Source organism: Pseudophryne corroboree, chromosome 2 (genome assembly GCF_028390025.1).
Source record: "Pseudophryne corroboree isolate aPseCor3 chromosome 2, aPseCor3.hap2, whole genome shotgun sequence".
NCBI lineage: Eukaryota > Metazoa > Chordata > Amphibia > Anura > Myobatrachidae > Pseudophryne > Pseudophryne corroboree.
Window position 1 is genome coordinate 680,892,766 of NC_086445.1, and position 25,251 is coordinate 680,918,016.

Here is a 25,251-nt window from a genome sequence, read left to right on the forward strand (position 1 = left end):
GCTATTCTTTGTTTTGCCAATACTATGGTATACAGAAAAGTGGGGTAGAGTGATGCATACACATAAGTCAGTGGCGCATTAGCATTCCCTTTGCTGCACACCATTCACATTCAGAATGTTGCTACATTGGAACCTACGTGCGGCTAGGGCGGGATGTACTATATCAAAGTTAAAAATGTGGTAAAACTTCTAAAATCAACTTTCAGAGGTTTACTGCAACACATATGGCTCACAGAGATATCCACTGCGGAACAGCAGTCCCCATAGAATATTCTTTGGGCTGCACTGAACTGTGGGTCTGAACTGAAGCACAACTTTCCGGAGCTTCTGCGTTATAGGCCATGCCATCTATGGAGAGAGCCTTCTGATCCCCCTCCCTCCCCCTTCTGATGGTACATGCGCAGGTTGATAGTCACATGTACAATAGGACTCCTAGGTTATAACCCAAAAGTCTTCTCAATACAAGTGAGAGCTATTATCGGAAGAGCTGTCATGGCATGTAAGTGTAGCTGCATACTGGCAACCACATATGCCATATGAAGGCGAAAGTGAGTGGGATGCATCATAATTTTCATTTGTGTGAAGGTGATAAAAATATCAAATTCATTGTGGATAACCAAACTTTATCAGAACAGAAAGCATATTCCTTGGCTACATTCCTTCCTATATTCCTAACTACAGTATCTATCAACTTTTCCTATTTGTAGCCGGTCTACTTCCCGTCTATAGGCCATATCTCTCTCCCCTTTATCTCTCTCCAAGGCTTAGTAAATAAATCCCTTTGTACCTTAACCATGAGAATTACTTTATTGGAAACCACATCTGAAAACGTGTACTCTTTCAAATAAACACATTGCAAACAGGAAGCGCACTTGCAGGATATAAATGCTTTAGTGCATATACACATTCCATTATGTCTCCATAGTATAACCTTGTCACGATTGTATCCACACTCAGAACACCTTCTAAGTTGGATGGTCGTGACGTTGGTGCATTGCAAATTATCCTAACAATAAAACATATCGGTCTGCCACCATCAAAGGAATTCTGGGAAGTAACTCCAACAATGGCCTTTCAGTTCTGCTAACAGTATATACGCTTTAAAAATCAGAAGCTTGTGCTTCACAAGGCCATAGGTCTGAGAACACCTTCGAAATGCTTCTCACTAAGGTGAAAAGCATCCTGGGAGATCTATCACATCAAAATCTTGGGATGTTCTCTATGTTGACATCTAACAAGTGATATTGATCTACAACTTGTTAGATTAGCCATCTGAGAGGTAGTTTTTTCCGACTGCAATAGATATGTTAAATAGGACAAATCTTAGGTAATGGAGACATTTTGAAAAGGACGTACTTTTATTCTTATGATTTCTGTACTTGGTCATGTTTAAATTTAATTTGTTGTTCATGCATGTGAACCATTGATGACAATAAAGTATTACAGGTTGAGTATCCCATATCCAAATATTCCGAAATACGGAATATTCCGAAATACGGAATATTCCGAAATACGGGCTTTTTTGAGTGAGAGTGAGATAGTGAAACCTTTGTTTTTTGATGGCTCAATGTACACAAACTTTGTTTATTACACAAAGTTATTAAAAATATTGTATTAAATGACCTTCAGGCTGTGTGTATAAGGTGTATATGAAACCTAAATGAATTGTGTGAATGTACACACACTTTGTTTAATGCACAAAGTTATAAAAAAAATATTGTCTAAAATGACCTTCAGGCTGTGTGTATAAGGTGTATATGAAACATAAATGCATTCTGTGCTTAGATTTAGGTCCCATCACCGTGATATCTCATTATGGTATGCAATTATTCCAAAATACGGAAAAATCCGATATCCAAAATACCTCTGGTCCCAAGCATTTTGGATAAGGGATACTCAACCTGTATTAATAATAATAATAATAATAATAATAATAATACAGTTTTATTATTAACACAGAAAATCAGAACTAGAAATTATGATTTAATATCAAGAATTACTTCAGAGCTTACAGTTACAAAAAAGGATACAAAGAGTATATGAACATTTTAAAAGTACACACAGATTTCAGACAATTTCAGAGAAAATAAAAAAGTATAAAAACAAACCCACACATTACATAAGTTAAGAACTCTTCTTGTGAAGGAGTTAAGTTAGAAGCGGTTTATACATAACCAGTAACTCAGGACTCTCCTCGGGTAATGCACACACAGAGCAAATTCTCCTCAGACTTTATCCCTTAGTCCTGCCCTTGTGGATTTTTAACCCTTGCAAAACCAGAATTGTTTTTGCCTAGATACCTGAAGGTCCTTTGTGTGCTCATAACCTAGGATTTTCTCGTTCAAACAAGCAGGGGCCCTTACTTATCTTGTTTTATTCTGTTTGAAGACTAAGACCTGTGAATTATCAATATACTGTACTTTGCAGTTTTATTAACTTGGTTAGGAAGAAATTCCATGCCAGATGCCTTCTTGAGGAAGTTCTATTACCTTTCTTGAAAAGAATTTGACACCTCTTTGGATGGCCATGAGACAGATACTAGTTACTCAGGCCCTCCTGCTGGGTAGAGTACACATACATTTCCTTTTACAATCCAAATGTCCCCTGACCCAGTTCATACAGTTTCACAAATTACATTTTCCATATAGAAGGTACACTGATACAACATGCAATTTGAATAATCTGATAGTTTGGGATCAGATCATGTGATGGATCCCGACACCTCCCCCTTCAAAATGGTGCACAATGGGGGTGACACATGCACTGTCTCATCTACTGACTACCTGTTTATCTTGCCAAGAGTGCCCATCAGCATTACTGTGCTTTGCTCCCTTTCTGTGCTGCATGGTAAAGTTGTACTGCTCCAAGGTAAGGCTCCATCGTAGAAGTTTACCATTATCTACAGAGACTTTATTAAGCCATATGAGTGGATTGTTATCAGTTACCATGGTGAGGTCTCTTCCATACAGATTTCGCTGTAGTTTTTGGAGAGACCATACAATAGCCAATCTTTTTCAATGGTGACAAAGGCCACTTCTGGGGGAACCAATTTTATACTTAAGAAAATTACAGGATGATCTTCCTGATGCTCATTGAGCTTACTGAGCACAGCGCCTAACCCATAATTAGAGGCGTCAGTATGTACAATGAACCTTCTTCTAAAATCTGGGCCCTGAAGCACAGGAGACTGAGCTGAAGCAGACTTTAGAGGTAGGGAGACCCTCTCACAGTCCTCTGTCCAAATTACCACCTGTGGCAATTTCTTGTCAAACCTGTCAAGTGCTTGACTATGGTGCTGTAGTGAGGTACAAATTTTTGGTAGTACCCTGCAGTACCTAAAAAATACATGACATTGTTTTTAGTCTTAGGGGTATGCCATGCAGCAATAGCTTCTACTTTGTCTGGCTTTGGGTTGAGGGTAACACATCTTATACAGTGCCCTAGATATTGCACCTCTATCATGCCAAGCTGGCATTTCTCGAGTTTGATCATCAGACTTGGCCCAGTGGTTTAGCCTGACATACAGTACTATTCAGACTTCTCCCAGGTCCGGCTGAACACTGCAATGTCATCAAGGTAGGTAACTGCACGGCCTTAATGGCCTTCAAGTAGGTCATTATTCAGGCGCAGGAAGAAATGGCTTTCACAGAAATTGTCCAAAAAGTGAAAAACTCCTAGGGGTAAATTTACTAAGATTCGTATTTTCCCGTTTCAGGTCAAAGTTCAATCACGAATGACATCGAAAGTGTAAAACTGCAACTTTTTGAATTGATTACGACTAATTTACTAAGCTGTCGTATTCGGGTTTTTCTTTTGTTCCGATGTCGATGTCATTCGTGGTTTTTTTTCTATTTTTACGGCAGTGATTAGCAAAACACTGCCGACTTTTTTTACAATCAATCTCGGCCGGATCTGTGTGATCCGTGCTGGGGTTTATTTATTTTTATTTTTTAATTAAACACTGTAAAATAATAAAAAAAAATGCGTGGGGTCCCCCCTCCTAAGCATAACCAGCCTCGGGCTCTTTGAGCCGATCCTGGTTGCAAAAATATGGGGAAAAAAATGACAGGGGTTCCCCCATATTTAAGCAACCAGCATCGGGCTCTGCGCCTGGTCCTGGTCCCAAAAATACGGGGGACAAAAAGAGTAGGGGTCCCCCGTATTTTTAAAACCAGCACCGGGCTCCACTAGCTGGACAGATAATGCCACAGCCGGGGGTCACATTTATATAGTGCCCTGCGGCCGTGGCATCAAAAATCCAACTAGTCACCCCTGGCCGGGGTACCCTGGGGGAGTGGGGACCCCTTCAATCAAGGGGTCCCCCCCCCCAGCCACCCAAGGGCCAGGGGTGAAGCCCGAGGCTGTCCCCCCCATCCAATGGGCTGCGGATGGGGGGGCTGATAGCCTTTGTTGTAAAAGAAAAGATATTGTTTTTAGTAGCAGTACTACAAGTCCCAGCAAGCCTCCCCCGCATGCTGGTACTTGGAGAACCACAAGTACCAGCATGCGGCGGAAAAACTGGCCCGCTGGTACCTGTAGTACTACTACTAAAAAAATACCCAAAAAAAGACAAGACACACACACCGTGAAAGTATAATTTTATTACATACATACACACATACATACATACTTACCTTAAGTTCCCACGCAGGTCGGTCCTCTTCTCCAGTAGAATCCAAGGGGTACCTGTTGAAGAAATTATACTCACGAGATCCAGGGGTCCAGGCTCCTCGGGAAATCCAGGGGTAATCCACGTACTTGAAAAACAAAACAAAACGGTGTCCCGACCACGAACTGAAAGGGGACCCATGTTTGCACATGGGTCACCTTTCCACGAATGCCAGAAACCCACTTTGACTTCTGTCTAAGTGGGTTTCTTCAGCCAATCAGGGAGCGCCACGTTGTAGCACTCTCCTGATCAGCTGTGTGGTCCTGTCCTCACTGACAGGCAGCACACGGCAGTGTTACAATGTAGCGCCTATGCGCTACATTGTAACCAATGATGGGAACTTTCTGCCCTGCGGTTGACCTAAAGTGACGTCACCGCTGAGCAGAAAGTTCCCATCATTGGTTACAATGTAGCGCATAGGCGCTACATTGTAACACTGCCGTGTGCTGCCTGTCAGTGAGGACAGGACCACACAGCTGATCAGGAGAGTGCTACAACGTGGCGCTCCCTGATTGGCTGAAGAAACCCACTTAGACAGAAGTCAAAGTGGGTTTCTGGCATTCGTGGAAAGGTGACCCATGTGCAAACATGGGTCCCCTTTCAGTTCGTGGTCGGGACACCGTTTTTTTTTTCAAGTACGTGGATTACCCCTGGATTTCCCGAGGAGCCTGGACCCCTGGATCTCGTGAATATAATTTCTTCAACAGGTACCCCTTGGATTCTACTGGAGAAGAGGACCGACCTGCGTGGGAACTTAAGGTAAGTATGTATGTATGTGTGTATGTATGTAATAAAATTATACTTTCACGGTGTGTGTGTCTTGTCTTTTTTTGGGTATTTTTTTAGTAGTAGTACTACAGGTACCAGCGGGCCAGTTTTTCCGCCGCATGCTGGTACTTGTGGTTCTCCAAGTACCAGCATGCGGGGGAGGCTTGCTGGGCCTTGTAGTACTGCTACTAAAAACAATATCTTTTCTTTTACAACAAAGGCTATCAGCCTCCCCATCCGCAGCCCATTGGATGGGGGGGGACAGCCTCGGGCTTCACCCCTGGCCCTTGGGTGGCTGGGGGGGGGGACCCCTTGATTGAAGGGGTCCCCACTCCCCCAGGGTACCCCGGCCAGGAGTGACTAGTTGGATTTTTGATGCCACGGCCGCAGGGCACTATATAAAAGTGACCCCCGGCTGTGGCATTATCTGTCCAGCTAGTGGAGCCCGGTGCTGGTTTTAAAAATACGGGGGACCCCTACTCTTTTTGTCCCCCGTATTTTTGGGACCAGGACCAGGCGCAGAGCCCGATGCTGGTTGCTTAAATATGGGGGAACCCCTGTCATTTTTTTCCCCATATTTCTGCAACCAGGATCGGCTCAAAGAGCCCGAGGCTGGTTATGCTTAGGAGGGGGGACCCCACGCAATTTTTTTTGAAAAAATAAGCACTTTCCCACCCCTTCCCACTGATATACATGCACGGATCTCATGGATCCGTGCATGCCTATCCAATCACGAATAAAAAAAAAGGTCTGGTTTTTTTAGCACTTTTTTACGAGTTGTAATTTTTCACGGCAGTGTTTGTTTGGTTTTTGCTTTGCACTTCTTAGTAAATGACCGAGATTCATACTTAAACAGCCGCGTTTTGACCGATGGTGTATTCATTCGTAATTTTTTACTTGGACTTGCAAAAAATTACGAATGCCCTCATCTCTGCCGTGATTAGTGTTTAGTAAATTACCGAGATGACACTTTGATGAAAAAACGGCATTTCGGTCAAAATCGGGAGCTTAGTAAATTTCCCCCCTAGTGTATTTGTTTTTTTGACTAGCATCTGTTTTTTTGACTAGCTTGCGTGGATGTCTATGATTGCTCAGCAAAACTAATTTTACAAAAACAGCAGTGCCATCTAATATTGTGTATATTTTACATTGTACAGATTGTTCACTACAATTATTTGTAAACAATATTTGCAGTTTCTCCTTCAGGGATTAGCACAAAAAGATGCTTGGGGCTACTTACTGAAGCCACATAAAGCTTCCCAAGGGGCAATCAATATCTCAGTCCCGTATAAATTCACTTTAGTCAAACAAATATTATCTTATAGATCAAAAATCTGTTGCTATATTAACTAACACCAAAAGGTTGCAAATAACATGACCAGCGACTCTATGATACAGTATATATCAACTCACATTGTGTGTAACCATAGAGTGTAGTATTTGTCTTGGTGTGTCATCTACTGGATTGACGTGTAAACTGAATCTTCATGAGTCAAGATAACCTGCCTGATTAGTGATTAACATATTGGGATTGAGTACTTCCAGCCAACTTGGACGTTTTAGTAAACCAGCAATCAAGTACAAGGCAAAACCATGCCTTGAGCTATATAAAAAAAAGGAGTTTGGCTGGAAACCGGCACCTCCGGGCAAACTTGTACTTTATTACATCCGGCCCATAATTTGCTTTTCATGCGAAACAGATCTTGTACATTTATAGTATTTATATTTATATATGCACACATATGGTATATATATATATATATATATATATATATATAAAAATATATATATATATATATATATAAAACTCTGTGTTTGGAATGTGCAATGTATGTATATATTGTATGTATAACTATATATATATATATTTATTCACAAGATGAGTATATATATATATATATATATATATATATATATAAAGCCAAATTAAAGGGGCACTCACCAGAAAAAATTTTGCACTTAAAAAAACATTGATTTTAATTCATACTTATCAGGACATCTCAAAAGAATAGTTCAATCGACGTTTCGATCCATCCGGATCATCATCAGGATATACAACAGACACAGCTCTTGCAGCGAACTATATCTGTTAGCATATAAAAATATATTTATAGACACCGCTAAAGCCCGGCACTCTCCATGGGTATTAATGATTACTCGCTGCGGTGCCTTCTGCAGACCATATATATATAAACACTATTCGACGGCACTCACCTTTTCTTAGATTTGGGGTGTAACACGGTTTGTGACCACTTTGTTTAAATATACATCACAGGAGCCCATGATAACTACATGAACTAAAACTCCATTGTTTATTATTGTTAGTTAATATAGTGAGTGCAGAGCTCCTGTGATTTCTATTTAAACAATGTGGTCACAATCTGTGTTGCACCCTTAAATCTAGGAATAGGTGAGTGCCGTGGAATAGTGTTTTTTGTTTATTAGATACATTTTAATTAAGCTTTTTGTGATCACATTTTCTCATGCACCTTGTTTTAACTTAATTAGTGTCAGCTGTTCACCTACAGTAGGTGCTTTACAATAGGTGGTAACTGTCTCGCCTATTTAAGCACAGTTGCTGGGAGCTTTAGACCAGATAGCATACCTAAAGTTTAACACTAATGTGATAGCTGTTTTCATGATAATTATTTTGAGCAATAGAGTAGTACCTGCAGTATAGTGGGGTCCCTTGCCGGTGGCTGCAGGCTTAAATGGATTGATCAATACATAAACTAAAACTCCACTGTTTACCATTGTTAGTTAATATAGCGAGTGCAGAGCCCCTGTGATTAATATAAATATATATATATATATATACACTGTATATATATATATATATATATATATATATATAGAAATATATAATATGTATATATATATATATATATATATATATATATATGGTATTTATCTTCAAGATGAAGCAGTCACAACACCAGGTTTGCCACTCTGGCTCATAGACAGCATGCATAATATTTGTGGACTATCCCGATCCTGGCATCCTAACGCTAGTTACCGCCCCCAGTCTATCGCCTGGCCAGCTAATCCGCTGCAGGAGCCCTGTGCTCTGCTTCCAGCAAAGCCTTAAGCCCAGCTCATAGGTGGTGCTGATTGCTTGGTTGTGAACCCCAGCACACTGCAAAACCTGGACTGGACAACCAGCCTGCACCCAGGTAATAAAGTGGAAAGCATTGCCTCTGCCATGCGGCACTGTGGCCTCCCTGTCACTAAAATAATAAATATATATATATATATATACAGGTTGTGTATCCCATATCCAAATATTCCGAAATACGGAATATTCCGAAATACGGACTTTTTTGAGTGAGAGTGAGATAGTGAAACCTTTGTTTTTTGATGGCTCAATGTACACAAACTTTGTTTAATACACAAAGTTATTCAAGATATTGTATTAAATGACCTTCAGGCTGTGTGTATAAGGTGTATATGAAACATACATGAATTGTGTGAATGTACACACACTTTGTTTAATGCACAAAGTTCTAAAAAATATTGGCTATTATTACCTTCAGGCTGTGTGTATAAGGTGTATATGTAACATAAATGCGTACTGTGCTTAGATTTAGGTCCCATCACCATGATATCTCATTATGGTATGCAATTATTCCAAAATACGGAAAAATCCGATATCCAAAATACCTCTGGTCCCAAGCATTTTGGATAAGGGATACTCTACCTGTATAGTCATTTTGTACTTGAGTAGCCTGCACACTGCACATGATGAAGTCCTTTGCATTGGGACGAAACGCGTCGGGAGTTACCCTGTACCCTCTTTTGATGGACAGATAAGCTTTTATATCTATTGTTTCTTGTACGTGTGATACCTGCTCGTTTTAAACCATGGTTTAATTTATGTGCTAAAGTAAATGTGAAGGGAGATATCCTGGACCCTATTTTTATGGACAGATAAGCTTCTATATCATTTGTTTCTTGTACGTGCGATACCTGCTCATTTTAAACCGTGGATATATTTTATGTACTTAATTAAATGTGAAAAATTATCTTTCTACTACGCTATTGTGGAGTGTGATATTCTGGGAGCATTTCCAATTAACACTCACTAAGTAGAAAAATGCTATAAGTACATATAGGTTTAAACGGTACACACTATTGGTTGTTTCTTTTTCTCTTTTGCATATTACTGTGATGATATTGGTCTGAGGACTGAAGATTCCTATCTGAGATAAGTGCTTGTCCCATTTTTTAATATCATTCTATGTCCCCACCGTCATTTTCTAGGCATTATTAGGCGCTGATTAGTTCTATTTTTTACACATTCTAATCGCCTTAATTTGTTATCAGCTGCCACCCACGTTTGTGAGGAATGCATGTGAAAATATTTTAATTATAAGAAAATATTTTAATATTTTACTACAGATTATATTTGATCCACATGAGCGCACACTTATACATTTTGACGATATATATATAATACTTTTTTCAATATCCATTTCCACTGAGGGCACCGGGGCATGTAATCCTTTAAAGGAGTGCCGGGCTAATCTTCTACAATATCCATTCAGGAGTCATCTTTTTGGCTCACTGCCAGAGCCAAGGCACCCCAGCATTTTTATCAACTATTACCATTTTCCCTGCAGCAGGATGACAGAGTAGCTGCCTCACGCAGTTGCGGAGGAGCCCTTTCCACTATTACCTTCACGGGCTGGTGCACTGGGAACACTTGTTTTAATGGCACAAGGCACTTCTTTATTGCAGTAAGCACTTTACAACACATTTCTGCACTTTATTGGACACTGCACGCCGCAGGTTCAGTGTCTGCAGCCCCGCACGAACTATCAGCACTTTTGAGAATATCATGGAGGATGTCCGTGGATTCAAACACCTTGATATCAAGAAAGGGGACGTCTACAGTTTCACGGACGAGGATGCCGACCGACTACGCTTTAAGGAACAACTCTCCTCCACCGACCAGCAGCAGGGTCCCGATGAGCTGTACCAACAATTATTTAAACTGAAACGGAGAGAGATAGACTTTTTGCTGCACGGTATCTCTCTGTCCGACTATCACAGAGAATGCATGATCCCTAGGGGTTTCAGGGTTAGAAACTCACCCACTATTGGGAGATATAACCCCGACTTCTGCAAGAAGTGGATCGGCATCACCAATAAATGCAGCCTGGACCTAATGCTGCTGGTGATAGAGGAAGCAGGCAGGGAACTCAGGGTGGTCAAAGAAAAAATCACCACCTTCGAAGTGGACCACTTACCCACCCTACAGCAAGATGAATCACATGACTGGCTTCTGAAATTACGCTCTCAATGCGATAACTATCGCAGAGACCTTATTAAATTCAAGAAGAACAAGCTGAGCACAGTCCAAGATGACTACGATAACAACAGAGTCTACAGGTGGTTGATGGGGAGTGGCACCGACAATTCCCAAACCTCTCGTCCCAGACCTAGACAGGGCTGGCGCCGTCGTAGGGAGAATGCATCCAAACCAACAGCATCGTCAAACAGCGACAGCGAATTCGCTGTAGCGGATTCAGATGGGTCGCAGGGAGCCCAGGCTGCCCCTTTAGGTCAAACAGTCGCAACCAGCTCCAAAACCAAAGGGCGCCCACCCGTCGGGGTGGGCAGAACACGAGACTCAATAGAACGAGCTGCAAAAAACAAAACTTGTTCTTTAACCTTTCCAAACGCATCCTTACTCCTGTAGAATTAGATGTGTTGAACTATGGCCTTTCGTTCGTCCCTACTAACCAGCATAAAGAACTTGACTGGAAGATTGATCTCTACCAATTCGCCAGGAAATTACGGAGACAAGAATATTTTGCTCTCCATCCGAAGCAAGTCTCTACACCCAATCTTACTTTTCAACCCTTTTTAAACAAGCGCAGTCAGTCTTCCTTCGATCCTCCATCTACCAATCCATCTATCAAATCTTACATCCGTTTGGTCGATGAAGCTGCAAGCAAATACACCAAAGCTAAACCACAAGTCCATCGTAACCTTTCCAAAAAGGAATGGACAGCTCTCAAGAACTTAGGAACATATACCGACATCGTTATCCGCCCCGCCGACAAAGGGGGCGGGGTAGTTGTTCTTGATATGGAATACTATCGATCGGAGACCCTATCTCAACTGGCAGACACCAATACATACAGCCTTTTGGAAAATGACCCCACTTCAGCATATAAGCAGGAACTCGATGCCATTCTATCGACAGCTCTCTCACAAGATTTAATCTCTGATAAATTACACAAGGCACTCACACAGAAATTTCCATTGGTCCCAGTGTTGTTTACCGTGCCCAAGATTCATAAGAACCCACATACACCCCCCGGACGCCCGATTATTTCAGCTTGCCAGTCACTATACCAACCAGTCTCTCAGTTTTTGGACTGTATATTACAACCCTTAGTGTTAAAACAGCGTACTTGTCTGAAGGACACTACCTCTTTTTTGAAGCTGCTGGATGGATTTGGCACGGTTCCGGAAGGTGCGATCTTGTGCACGGTTGATATCTGTAGTCTTTATACCAGCATCCCACACGCAGGTGGCCTGGAGGCAATGAAGACCTTTTTGACTACAGAGAGGATGTCTGATGTTGATTTGGACCTATTTTTGACCTTACTGGAGCTAACACTAACAAGGAACTACTGCCTATTCGACGGCCGGTTCTACCAACAGAGAACCGGATGTGCGATGGGAAGTAATGTAGCCCCTTCCTACGCCAATATCTACATGCTCCAAGAGGAAGCACAGATGTTCTTCCAAGATCACAATACGGCAAGGCATATAGCCCTTTTTTCAAGATATATTGATGATCTATTTATAATCTGGACCGGAGGAGAATCAACTCTACAAGCACTGCTGGAGTCCATTAACTCCAGGCCCTCTCCAATCAAGATTACTTTTCAGTGGTCCACCATAACCATCCATTATTTGGATGTCCAAGTCACCATCTGCAATGGAAAACTACAGACAGGAGTGTACAGCAAACCCACCGATAGAAACACTCTTCTACGGGCCAATAGTCATCATCCACGCTCATTGAAACTTGGACTCCCTAAGTCACAAATGATCAGAGTTGCCCGGATCAATAGCCAAGCGGAATGCTTAGAGAGCGAACTAGACAAGATGGTGTCAAAGTTCACAGCTAGAGGATACGACTGTACCTCTTTAAAAACCATCAAGCGCGAGGTGCTCCAAATGTCACGCAGCGATTTAATGCATACGAAAGAAAGATCAACTGACAATAGAATTACCTGGAACACGACCTTTGACACCTCCAGTCCGGTGCTCAGCAGAGCCAACAGGGCCCTTTGGCCCATAGTTTCCTCAGATATCCATCTTCCTTTCAAGCAAAAGACCCCAATGATGTGTTACAGGAGGGGACGTAACATCAAGGACATGGTTGTCCATGCAGATATAACCAACATCGTTAGGACTTCTCCTCAATCGCAGACCGATATGTTTTTGAGAAAAAAACCCGGCTGCTACCGTTGTCTGGGCTGCACTACGTGCAGCCACATGATCACGGGAACAGTATTCACCGTACCTCTAACCAACAAGAAGATCTACATTCGCCACACATTAACTTGCACGTCTTCTTTCATCATCTATGTAATTGTTTGTCCTTGTGGCTTGTGCTACGTGGGAAAAACTATTCGAACCCTACGGGAGCGTATGGCCCTGCACCGCTCGGCAATAAAAGCGGCTATCTCTGGCAATTCCTCCGACCAGCCTGTAGCCAGGCACTTTCAGGAATCCCGACACCGGCTCTCTGACCTTAAACACATCATTATAGACCATGTACCCAGATCCTTGCGAGGAGGAGACCGGGAGGGCCTGCTCCTTCGCAGAGAGGCGTCCTGGATATTTAAGCTTAACAGCATACACCCGGCTGGTCTTAATGAGAGGATAACATGGAGCATCTTTGGGTAGCTTACAGTGGAGGACTTTACTACATTTACCGTTCATAGACAATACCATTCCAGATATGCAACCGGGACCACGCTCTCTGTCACATTGCGGCATATGTGGCCAGCAGGTATCTGTGCAGCATAAGTGACAGATAGAGTGCAGGTCCCTAATGTGGACATGGCACGAGGAATACCCATCTGGCGTTTTTTATTACATTTCTGTATTTATGTATCGATATATTTATATTGCATTAGTTGCATGCATTTTCTGTTTCCCTTCAATTTTTTCCTTGACCTCGTTCTTTGTTTCAATGGCTGAATAGGGGTTTGGGTGAGGCTTTTCTTCATGATCTCCATACACATACTTAGCTGCAAGTCTCCTAACAACGCATATGGCTGATTCACTACCTGCTGAACGGCCCCCAATTTAGTATATATAGTAGTACACATGGGGTCGCCCAGTTCATGTAGTCTATATTTGCTCTTTAATGTCCATAGCAGTCTGTCCCGTTAGTGCATGTTTCTTCTGTATAGTTCACTAGCGGTGTTAATACTTTGCTTTTTGATCTGCACAGCCGCACTATTCCGGGTTCTCGCGCTTGGTCCGTTGCCCAGCAACGAGACAACACAGATACTTCCTATGACGCGTATACGCGTCATCAATCAGCGACACGCAGCGCGCACGCCGGGTCCGTAGGCGGCTTTCCTCCTGGTTTGGCGGGTTCTGTCTCTACAAGGGTAAGTAGTTTCTTTCTTACACACACTCTCACATCTTGACAACGGGGCTAGACACCCCGAAACGTTGGTGTTTTATTTTGTGATGCAAATACACATTTGACTGTTTTACAAGACCCTGAGTGCCGCAGCCTACTTTTTTCAATATATATATAATATATATATATATATATATATATAGTATTTTTCTTCAAGATGAAGCAGTCACAATACCAGGTTTGCCACTCTGGCTCATAGACAGTAGAGATGTGCACTTGAAATTTTTCGGGTTTTGTGTTTTGGTTTTGGGTTCGGTTCCGCGGCCGTGTTTTGGGTTCGACCGCGTTTTGGCAAAACCTCACCGAATTTTTTTTGTCGGATTCGGGTGTGTTTTGGATTCGGGTGTTTTTTTCAAAAAACACTAAAAAACAGCTTAAATCATAGAATTTGGGGGTCATTTTGATCCCAAAGTATTATTAACCTCAAAAACCATAATTTCCACTCATTTTCAGTCTATTCTGAATACCTCACACCTCACAATATTATTTTTAGTCCTAAAATTTGCACCGAGGTCGCTGGATGACTAAGCTAAGCGACCCTAGTGGCTGACACAAACACCGGGCCCATCTAGGAGTGGCACTGCAGTGTCACGCAGGATGGCCCTTCCAAAAAACACTCCCCAAACAGCACATGACGCAAAGAAAAAAAGAGGCGCAATGAGGTAGCTGTGTGAGTAAGATAAGCGACCCTAGTGGCCGACACAAACACCGGGCCCATCTAGGAGTGTCACTGCAGTGTCACGCAGGATGGCCCTTCCAAAAAACACTCCCCAAACAGCACATGACGCAAAGAAAAAAAGAGGCGCAATGAGGTAGCTGTGTGAGTAAGCTAAGCGACCCTAGTGGCCGACACAAACACCTGGCCCATCTAGGAGTGGCACTGCAGTGTCACGCAGGATGGCCCTTCCAAAAAACACTCCCCAAACAGCACATGACGCAAAGAAAAAAAGAGGCGCAATGAGGTAGCTGTGTGAGTAAGATAAGCGACCCTAGTGGCCGACACAAACACCGGGCCCATCTAGGAGTGGCACTGCAGTGTCAAGCAGGATGGCCCTTCCAAAAAACACTCCCCAAACAGCACATGACGCAAAGAAAAAAAGAGGCGCAATGAGGTAGCTGTGTGAGTAAGATAAGCGACCCTAGTGGCCGACACAAACACCGGGCCCATCTAGGAGTGGCACTGCAGTGTCACGCAGGATGGCCCTTCCAAAAAACACTCCCCAAACAGCACATGACGCAAAGAAAAAAGAGGCGCAATGAGGTAGCTGTGTGAGTAAGATAAGCGACCCTAGTGGCCGACACAAACACCTGGCCCATCTAGGAGTGGCACTGCAGTGTCACGCAGGATGGCCCTTCCAAAAAACACTCCCCAAACAGCACATGACGCAAAGAAAAAAAGAGGCGCAATGAGGTAGCTGTGTGAGTAAGATAAGCGACCCTAGTGGCCGACACAAACACCGGGCCCATCTAGGAGTGGCACTGCAGTGTCACGCAGGATGGCCCTTCCAAAAAACACTCCCCAAACAGCACATGACGCAAAGAAAAAAAGAGGCGCAATGAGGTAGCTGTGTGAGTAAGATAAGCGACCCTAGTGGCCGACACAAACACCGGGCCCATCTAGGAGTGGCACTGCAGTGTCACGCAGGATGGCCCTTCCAAAAAACACTCCCCAAACAGCACATGACGCAAAGAAAAAAAGAGGCGCAATGAGGTAGCTGTGTGAGTAAGATAAGCGACCCTAGTGGCCGACACAAACACCTGGCCCATCTAGGAGTGGCACTGCAGTGTCACGCAGGATGGCCCTTCCAAAAAACACTCCCCAAACAGCACATGACGCAAAGAAAAAAAGAGGCGCAATGAGGTAGCTGTGTGAGTAAGATAAGCGACCCTAGTGGCCGACACAAACACCGGGCCCATCTAGGAGTGGCACTGCAGTGTCACGCAGGATGGCCCTTCCAAAAAACACTCCCCAAACAGCACATGACGCAAAGAAAAAAAGAGGCGCAATGAGGTAGCTGTGTGAGTAAGATAAGCGACCCTAGTGGCCGACACAAACACCGGGCCCATCTAGGAGTGGCACTGCAGTGTCACGCAGGATGGCCCTTCCAAAAAACACTCCCCAAACAGCACATGACGCAAAGAAAAAAAGAGGCGCAATGAGGTAGCTGTGTGAGTAAGATAAGCGACCCTAGTGGCCGACACAAACACCTGGCCCATCTAGGAGTGGCACTGCAGTGTCACGCAGGATGGCCCTTCCAAAAAACACTCCCCAACAGCACATGACGCAAAGAAAAATTAAAGAAAAAAGAGGTGCAAGATGGAATTGTCCTTGGGCCCTCCCACCCACCCTTATGTTGTATAAACAGGACATGCACACTTTAACCAACCCATCATTTCAGTGACAGGGTCTGCCACACGACTGTGACTGAAATGACGGGTTGGTTTGGACCCCCACCAAAAAAGAAGCAATTAATCTCTCCTTGCACAAACTGACTCTACAGAGGCAAGATGTCCACCTCATCATCATCCTCCGATATATCACCGTGTACATCCCCCTCCTCACAGATTATCAATTCGTCCCCACTGGAATCCACCATCTCAGCTCCCTGTGTACTTTGTGGAGGCAATTGCTGCTGGTCAATGTCTCCACGGAGGAATTGATTATAATTCATTTTAATGAACATCATCTTCTCCACATTTTCTGGAAGTAACCTCGTGCGCCGATTGCTGACAAGGTGAGCGGCGGCACTAAACACTCTTTCGGAGTACAGACTTGTGGGAGGGCAACTTAGGTAGAATAAAGCCAGTTTGAGCAAGGGCCTCCAAATTGCCTCTTTTTCCTGCCAGTATAAGTACGGACTGTGTGACGTGCCTACTTGGATGCGGTCACTCATATAATCCTCCACCATTCTTTCAATGGGGAGAGAATCATATGCAGTGACAGTAGACGACATGTCCGTAATCGTTGACAGGTCCTTCAGTCCGGACCAGATGTCAGCATCAGCAGTCGCTCCAGACTGCCCTGCATCACCGCCAGCGGGTGGGCTCGGAATTCTGAGCCTTTTCCTCGCACCCCCAGTTGCGGGAGAATGTGAAGGAGGAGATGTTGACAGGTCGCGTTCCGCCTGACTTGACAATTTTCTCACCAGCAGGTCTTTGAACCCCAGCAGACTTGTGTCTGCCGGAAAGAGAGATCCAAGGTAGGTTTTAAATCTAGGATCGAGCACGGTGGCCAAAATGTAGTGCTCTGATTTCAACAGATTGACCACCCGTGAATCCTTGTTAAGCGAATTAAGGGCTCCATCCACAAGTCCCACATGCCTAGCGGAATCGCTCCGTGTTAGCTCCTCCTTCAATGTCTCCAGCTTCTTCTGCAAAAGCCTGATGAGGGGAATGACCTGACTCAGGCTGGCAGTGTCTGAACTGACTTCACGTGTGGCAAGTTCAAAGGGCAGCAGAACCTTGCACAACGTTGAAATCATTCTCCACTGCGCTTGAGACAGGTGCATTCCACCTCCTATATCGTGCTGAATTGTATAGGCTTGAATGGCCTTTTGCTGCTCCTCCAACCTCTGAAGCATATATAGGGTTGAATTCCACCTCGTTACCACTTCTTGCTTCAGATGATGGCAGGGCAGGTTCAGGCGTTTTTGGTGTTGCTCCAGTCTTCTGTACGTGGTGCCTGTACGCCGAAAGTGTCCCGCAATTCTTCTGGCCACCGACAGCATCTCTTGCACGCCCCTGTCGTTTTTTAAAAAATTCTGCACCACCAAATTCAAGGTATGTGCAAAACATGGGACGTGCTGGAATTTGCCCAGATTTAATGCACACACAATATTGCTGGCGTTGTCCGATGCCACAAATCCACAGGAGAGTCCAATTGGGGTAAGCCATTCCGCGATGATCTTCCTCAGTTGCCGTAAGAGGTTTTCAGCTGTGTGCGTATTCTGGAAAGCGGTGATACAAAGCGTAGCCTGCCTAGGAAAGAGTTGGCGTTTGCGAGAGTCCATACATCTACCCAGTGGGCTGTTACAGTCATATAGTCCTGACCCTGCCCTGCTCCACTTGTCCACATGTCCGTGGTTAAGTGGAAATTGGGTACAGCTGCATTTTTTAGGACACTGGTGACTCTTTTTCTGAGGTCTGTGTACATTTTCGGTATCGCCTGCCTAGAGAAATGGAACCTAGATGGTATTTGGTACCGGGGACACAGTACCTCCAACAAGTCTCTAGTTGGCTCTGCAGTAATGATGGATACCGGAACCACGTTTATCACCACCCAGGATGCCAAGTCCTGAGTTATCCGCTTTGCAGCAGATAAGTTATTATTTAACTGGTTCCAGCCAGTATCCACTCCGTACCAACAACAGTCTGGTTCCAGCCAGTATCCACAGCAGCCGTTTTACCTTCAGCAGCCCAGCCTTTCCTGGAACATCAGCTGGTACGATCCTGGGTTCTCTCCATTGCTACAGTCAGGCCTGGTAAGGACTTTCCATCTAGAAGATTATAAGAACTGTCTCACTCTACCAGTGCCTGTGGCCCTTGCCACCCTGTAGTACCCAGGAATTGTATTTATCCTCTGTTGACTTTTATGTTTCCTTTTACTGCTGCTGTGTTACGGAGTTTGTCATAATAAACATCATTGACTTTTATCCTGGTTGTCGTGGTCACGCCTTCGGGCAGTTATTCTACATGTTACTTACATGTCTAGGGGTCTGATACAACCTCCCAGGTTCCGTTACATCTCAGCCCCTACAACTGAGGCTGCCTCCCGTCAGCTCAGGCCCTCAGTTGTGACACCTCCTTGTCAATTTCCTCCCCAGCGCCAGCAACACCCATATCCTCCTCATCCTGGTGTACTTCAACACTGACATCTTCAATCTGACTATCAGGAACTGGACTGCGGGTGCTCCTTCCAGCACTTGCAGGGGGCGTGCAAATGGTGGAAGGCGCATGCTCTTCACGTCCAGTGTTGGGAAGGTCAGGCATCGCAACCGACACAATTGGACTCTCCTTGTGGATTTGGGATTTCGAAGAACGCACAGTTCTTTGCGGTGCTTTTGCCAGCTTGAGTCTTTTCATTTTTCTAGCGAGAGGCTGAGTGCTTCCATCCTCATGTGAAGCTGAACCACTAGCCATGAACATAGGCCAGGGCCTCAGCCGTTCCTTGCCACTCCGTGTGGTAAATGGCATATTGGCAAGTTTACGCTACTCCTCCGACAATTTTATTTTAGATTTTGGAGTCCTTTTTTTACTGATATTTGGTGTTTTGGATTTTACATGCTCTGTACTATGACATTGGGCATCGGCCTTGGCAGACGACGTTGCTGGCATTTCATCGTCTCGGCCATGACTAGTGGCAGCAGCTTCAGCATGAGGTGGAAGTGGATCTTGATCTTTCCCTAATTTTGGAACCTCAACATTTTTGTTCTCCATATTTTAATAGGCACAACTAAAAGGCACCTCAGGTAAACAATGGAGATGGATGGATACTAGTATACTTATGGATGGACGAGCGACTGCCGACACAGAGGTAGCTACAGCCGTGGACTACCGTACTGTGTCTGCTGCTAATATAGACTGGATGATAATGAGATGAAATCAATATATATATATATATATAATATCACACTAGTACTGCATCCGGACAGGTAGATATATTTATTATGTAATGACTGATGACGGACCTGCTGGACACTGTCAGCTCAGCAGCACCGCAGACTGCTACAGTAAGCTACTATAGTAGTATGTATAAAGAAGAAAAAAAAAAAAAAAAAACACGGGTAGGTGGTATACAATTATGGATGGACGAGCGACTGCCGACACAGAGGTAGCTACAGCCGTGGACTACCGTACTGTGTCTGCTGCTAATATAGACTGGATGATAATGAGATGAAATCAATATATATATATATAATATCACACTAGTACTGCAGCCGGACAGGTATATATATTTATTATGTAATGACTGATGACGGACCTGCTGGACACTGTCAGCTCAGCAGCACCGCAGACTGCTACAGTAAGCTACTATAGTAGTATGTATAAAGAAGAAAAAAAAAAAACCACGGGTAGGTGGTATACAATTATGGATGGACGAGCGACTGCCGACACAGAGGTAGCTACAGCCGTGGACTACCGTACTGTGTCTGCTGCTAATATAGACTGGATGATAATGAGATGAAATCAATATATATATATATAATATCACACTAGTACTGCAGCCGGACAGGTAGATATATTTATTATGTAATGACTGATGACGGACCTGCTGGACACTGTCAGCTCAGCAGCACCGCAGACTGCTACAGTAAGCTACTATAGTAGTATGTATAAAGAAGAAAAAAAAAAAAAAAAAAACACTGGTAGGTGGTATACAATTATGGATGGACGAGCGACTGCCGACACAGAGGTAGCTACAGCCGTGGACTACCGTACTGTGTCTGCTGCTAATATAGACTGGATGATAATGAGATGAAATCAATATATATATATATAATATCACACTAGTACTGCAGCCGGACAGGTAGATATATTTATTATGTAATGACTGATGACGGACCTGCTGGACACTGTCAGCTCAGCAGCACCGCAGACTGCTACAGTAAGCTACTATAGTAGTATGTATAAAGAAGAAAGAAAAGAAAAAAAACCACGGGTAGGTGGTATACAATTATGGATGGACGAGCGACTGCCGACACAGAGGTAGCTACAGCCGTGGACTACCGTACTGTGTCTGCTGCTAATATAGACTGGATGATAATGAGATGAAATCAATATATATATATATATATATATATAATATCACTAGTACTGCAGCCGGACAGGTATATATATTTATTATGTAATGACTGATGACGGACCTGCTGGACACTGTCAGCTCAGCAGCACCGCAGACTGCTACAGTAAGCTACTATAGTAGTATGTATAAAGAAGAAGAAAGAAAAAAAAAAAAAACGGGTAGGTGGTATACAATATTATATATATATTATATACAATTATATATATATATATATATTAAACTGGTGGTGATTATTAAACTGGTGGTCAGGTCACTGGTCACACTATCAGCAACTTGCAAGTAGTACTCCTAAGCAGACAATCACAATATATATTATACTGGTGGTCAGTGTGGTCACAATGGCAGTGTGGCACTGTGGCAGCAAAAGTGTGCACTGTACGTTATATGTACTCCTGAGTCCTGCTCTCAGACTCTAACTGCTCCCCACTGTCAGTGTCTCCCCCACAAGTCAGATATACATTATACAGTCACACTATCTATCTATCTATCTATCACTTCAGCAAGTAGTAGTACTCCTCCTAATGCTCCCCAAAATTACTACTGTGTCTCTCTCTACTCTAGTCTCTCTTCTCTATAAACGGAGAGGACGCCAGCCACGTCCTCTCCCTATGAATCTCAATGCACGTGTGAAAATGGCGGCGACGCGCGGCTCCTTATATAGAATCCGAGTCTCGCGATAGAATCCGAGCCTCGCGAGAATCCGACAGCGGGATGATGACGTTCGGGCGCGCTCGGGTTAACCGATCAAGGCGGGAAGATCCGAGTCGCTCGGCCCCGTGTAAAAAAAAATGAAGTTCGGGCGGGTTCGGATTCCGAGGAACCGAACCCGCTCATCTCTAATAGACAGCATGCATAATATTTGTGGACTATCCCGATCCTGGCACCCTAACGCTAGTTACCGCCCCCAGTCTATCGCCTGGCCAGCTAATCCGCTGCAGGAGCCCTGTGCTCTGCTTCAAGCAAAGCCTTAAGCCCAGCTCATAGGTGGTGCTGATTGCTTGGTTGTGAACCCCAGCACACTGCAAAACCTGGACTGGACAACCAGCCTACACCCAGGTAATAAAGTGGAAAGCATTGCCTCTGCCATGCGGCACTGTGGCCTCCCTGTCACTAAAATAATAAATATATATATATATATATATATATATATATATAGTCATTTTGTACTTGAGTATAGGGAGGCCAATCCCGGGATCGGGATTGGCGGGATCCCGGGATTTGGGCCCAAAAATGCCGGGATTTGAATCCCGGGATTGGAGCATCCAATCCCGGGATTCACGGGATTATACTGCGCATGCGCGGCGGCAGGAGGGTGGTTGTGTAAGTAATAGTACTTACTAATATTAGGCGGGCGGCAGCCATGAAGAAGTTGAACGCGGCGGCATTTCAATTGTAGCGCCGGCCGCCAGCCAATCAGAGCTGGTGGACCGGCAGCCAATCAGGGAAGCTGCAGCGGCAGCCAATCAGGAGCGACTGCTGCGGCTGCTTCCCTGATTGGCTGCCGGTCCGCCAGCTCTGGTTAGCTGGCGGCCGGCGCTTCATTTGAAATGCCGCCGCGTTTAGTGTGTTAATGGTTGCCGCCCGTCTAATAGTAAGTACTATTACTTACACCCACCCTCTCTCTATCCGTGCAGTCAGTGCTCCCTATACGGCCTTCCTCCCTCCCGTGCCGCTACCAACCCTCCCTGCCGTGACCTACACCCTCCCTCCTGAGTCCTGCATCGCTACCTACACTCTTCCTTCCTCCCGCACCGCTACCTGCACCTTCCCTACCTCCCGCACCGCTACCTACACCCTCCCTACCTCCCGCACCGCTACCTACACCCTCCCTCCAACGCTGCTCCCTACAACTTTCTCTGATCCCTACTGCAATCCCGGGAACCCGGGAATCCCGGGATTGACCATTTTTCAATCCCGAATCCTGGGATTGAAAAAATGGCCCGGGATTGGCCTCCCTACTTGAGTAGCCTGCACACTGCACGTGATGGGAGTCAATCATCAGTTTTTTTCCTTTATTGCTCCTCTCCCTGGTATCAATTGGAGATAATGCTGTACATACCTCCATTTCTTTCTAGGTCACTAAGCTATACAGTGAAAACGCAATCCAAAAAAACCCAAAACATTTATTTGTAGACACGACCCTTACAGTTTTATTATATGTATAGATATTTATTTTTCAAATAAATAAAATTACACTTACAATAAAAAATTTAACATTATCGGTATATCAATAAAAAATTCATGTATCTGATCACAGATGACTTCTTAACTGATTCAAATGAAAAGACCCCTATTGCTACAAAGCATTTCATCAAGACAGCATAGCAAATAATGACCAAAGTGGTTGAAATGTGCCAGAGGGGAGTGACTCAAACTAGCATGTTGCAGGCTCAATCTAGCAGGTTGCTCACTTCAGCGTTGTGTGAAGTGAGCGGCTTCCTGTCCCCCACCCCCCACCACTCGCTCAGCACGCATTGCGCTGTGCTGAGCGTGGGGAGAGATGTGTGCTGAGCGTTCCGTGACAGATCCCTCAGCACACATCTCTAGGTGTGTACCCCCCTTAAGAAATTCCCAACTGCTTCTCCTCATGTTAGCAGCCAGCACATTCAGGGACGTATTAACAGCAGTGTTGGCCCCTGGGCAAAGCAATGCACTGGGACCCCTACCCATTCTCCAGTGGTAGGGATGGGGTAGGGATGGGGGGTGCTGTCAGCGGCAGCTTTGATGTCCCATGGGCGGTAGGGGGTATTCTATCTTCTATCCAGCATGTACAGATGGAGCTAAGCGATCAGGCGCCTAGCCCCGCTATGGGAGTGCACAGAGACACTCCCATTATTGTGAATTGGACACGTGCGCAGATGGAGCTACAATTAGCATCGCTAAATCTGAAGGACCTGGGGCAGTAATTTCTGCTAATTATTCCTTTACTGCACAGATGGTGGGAGATTGGGCTGGAGGGAGAACACTAAACTGTAGAAGGGTGCATTGGGCTGAATAAAGGGGCCCTGGTACATGATTTCCAGGGTGGTTCGGGGTGTTTAATATACAGGGGAGGGGTGGATAGTGGAGTGGGCTTAATATTCATCATTTTCTGGTGGGTGGGCAGATTGCTTGAATGCAGATAGCTCCAGTTCCTGGAAATAGATTTCTTAGTTTTCAATGGTATAAAGAACTAGAGAGTGCCACCTTTCAGGAGATACTGGGGACTTGGGGACCAGAGTTCAGGAGCCAGAGCAATCCACCGATGAAAATCATTTTGAATGCAGCTGCGAGGCTAATCTTCCTTGCCAGACGTTCATCGTCTGCAGATCCGCTCTGTCAGTCCCTCCATTGGTTACCGGTATTCTACCGTATTAAATATAAAATACTTTTACTCACATACAAGGCTATTAACCAAACTGCACCAACATACATCTCTTCACTCATCTCAAAATATCTCCCTACCCGACCTCTCCGCTCTGCACAAGATCTACGTCTCTCATCCACACGCATTACTTGTTCACACTCAAAATTAAAGGACTTTATCCGGGCTTCACCCACTCTGTGGAATGCCCTCCCACGCACAGTAAGACTCGCCTCAAGTCTCCAAACCTTTAAATGTTCCCTGAAAACTCACCTCTTCAGACAAGCCTATCAAATTCCAGACCCACCCACATAACCTTCAGTGCTTCCCTATCTAATTACATCCTCTGTAGAGTATTTATAACATCACATATCTTGTCTTTCTTTAGTCTCACACCCTCCTGACACTTGGATAACTTTGTGGGGTATCATCATACAACCCATTAAGAACCTAGCAATCTGGTGGACCATTATGCAATAGGTAGCATCTATCCTTGTGTATCTATGCCTATTTCCCTATAGATTGTAAGCTTGCGAGCAGGGCCTTCCTACCTCTATGTCTGTCTGTTTTTACCCAGTTTTGTTCTATTACTGTTGTTCTAATTGTAAAGCGCAACAGAATATGCTGCGCTATATAAGAAACTGTTAATAAAAAAATAAAAAAATAAATAAAATATAAAACTGTATACCAGACGTGTGGAGCTGGAGAAGGGACCAGCTATTGGTAGACTGATATCTCTAGTTCTGGCCATAGTAAAAACAAGCTGCCAATGTCCACTGAAAGGGGAGAGTCCCGACTTTTTGGAGTATACCTTCAGAACCCAAGATATCTGGCTGGGAAGAGCAATTAACAGGCTCAGATGGGGACCACTGCTTTGAAGTCAGATATCTCTGGTTCCCCAGGGCCGGGACCCTCAGCTATCAGCCTGGTGCCCTTATACTCCTGGGGCCCTTGGGTAAGAGCCCATTGAGCCCATACGAAAAGAC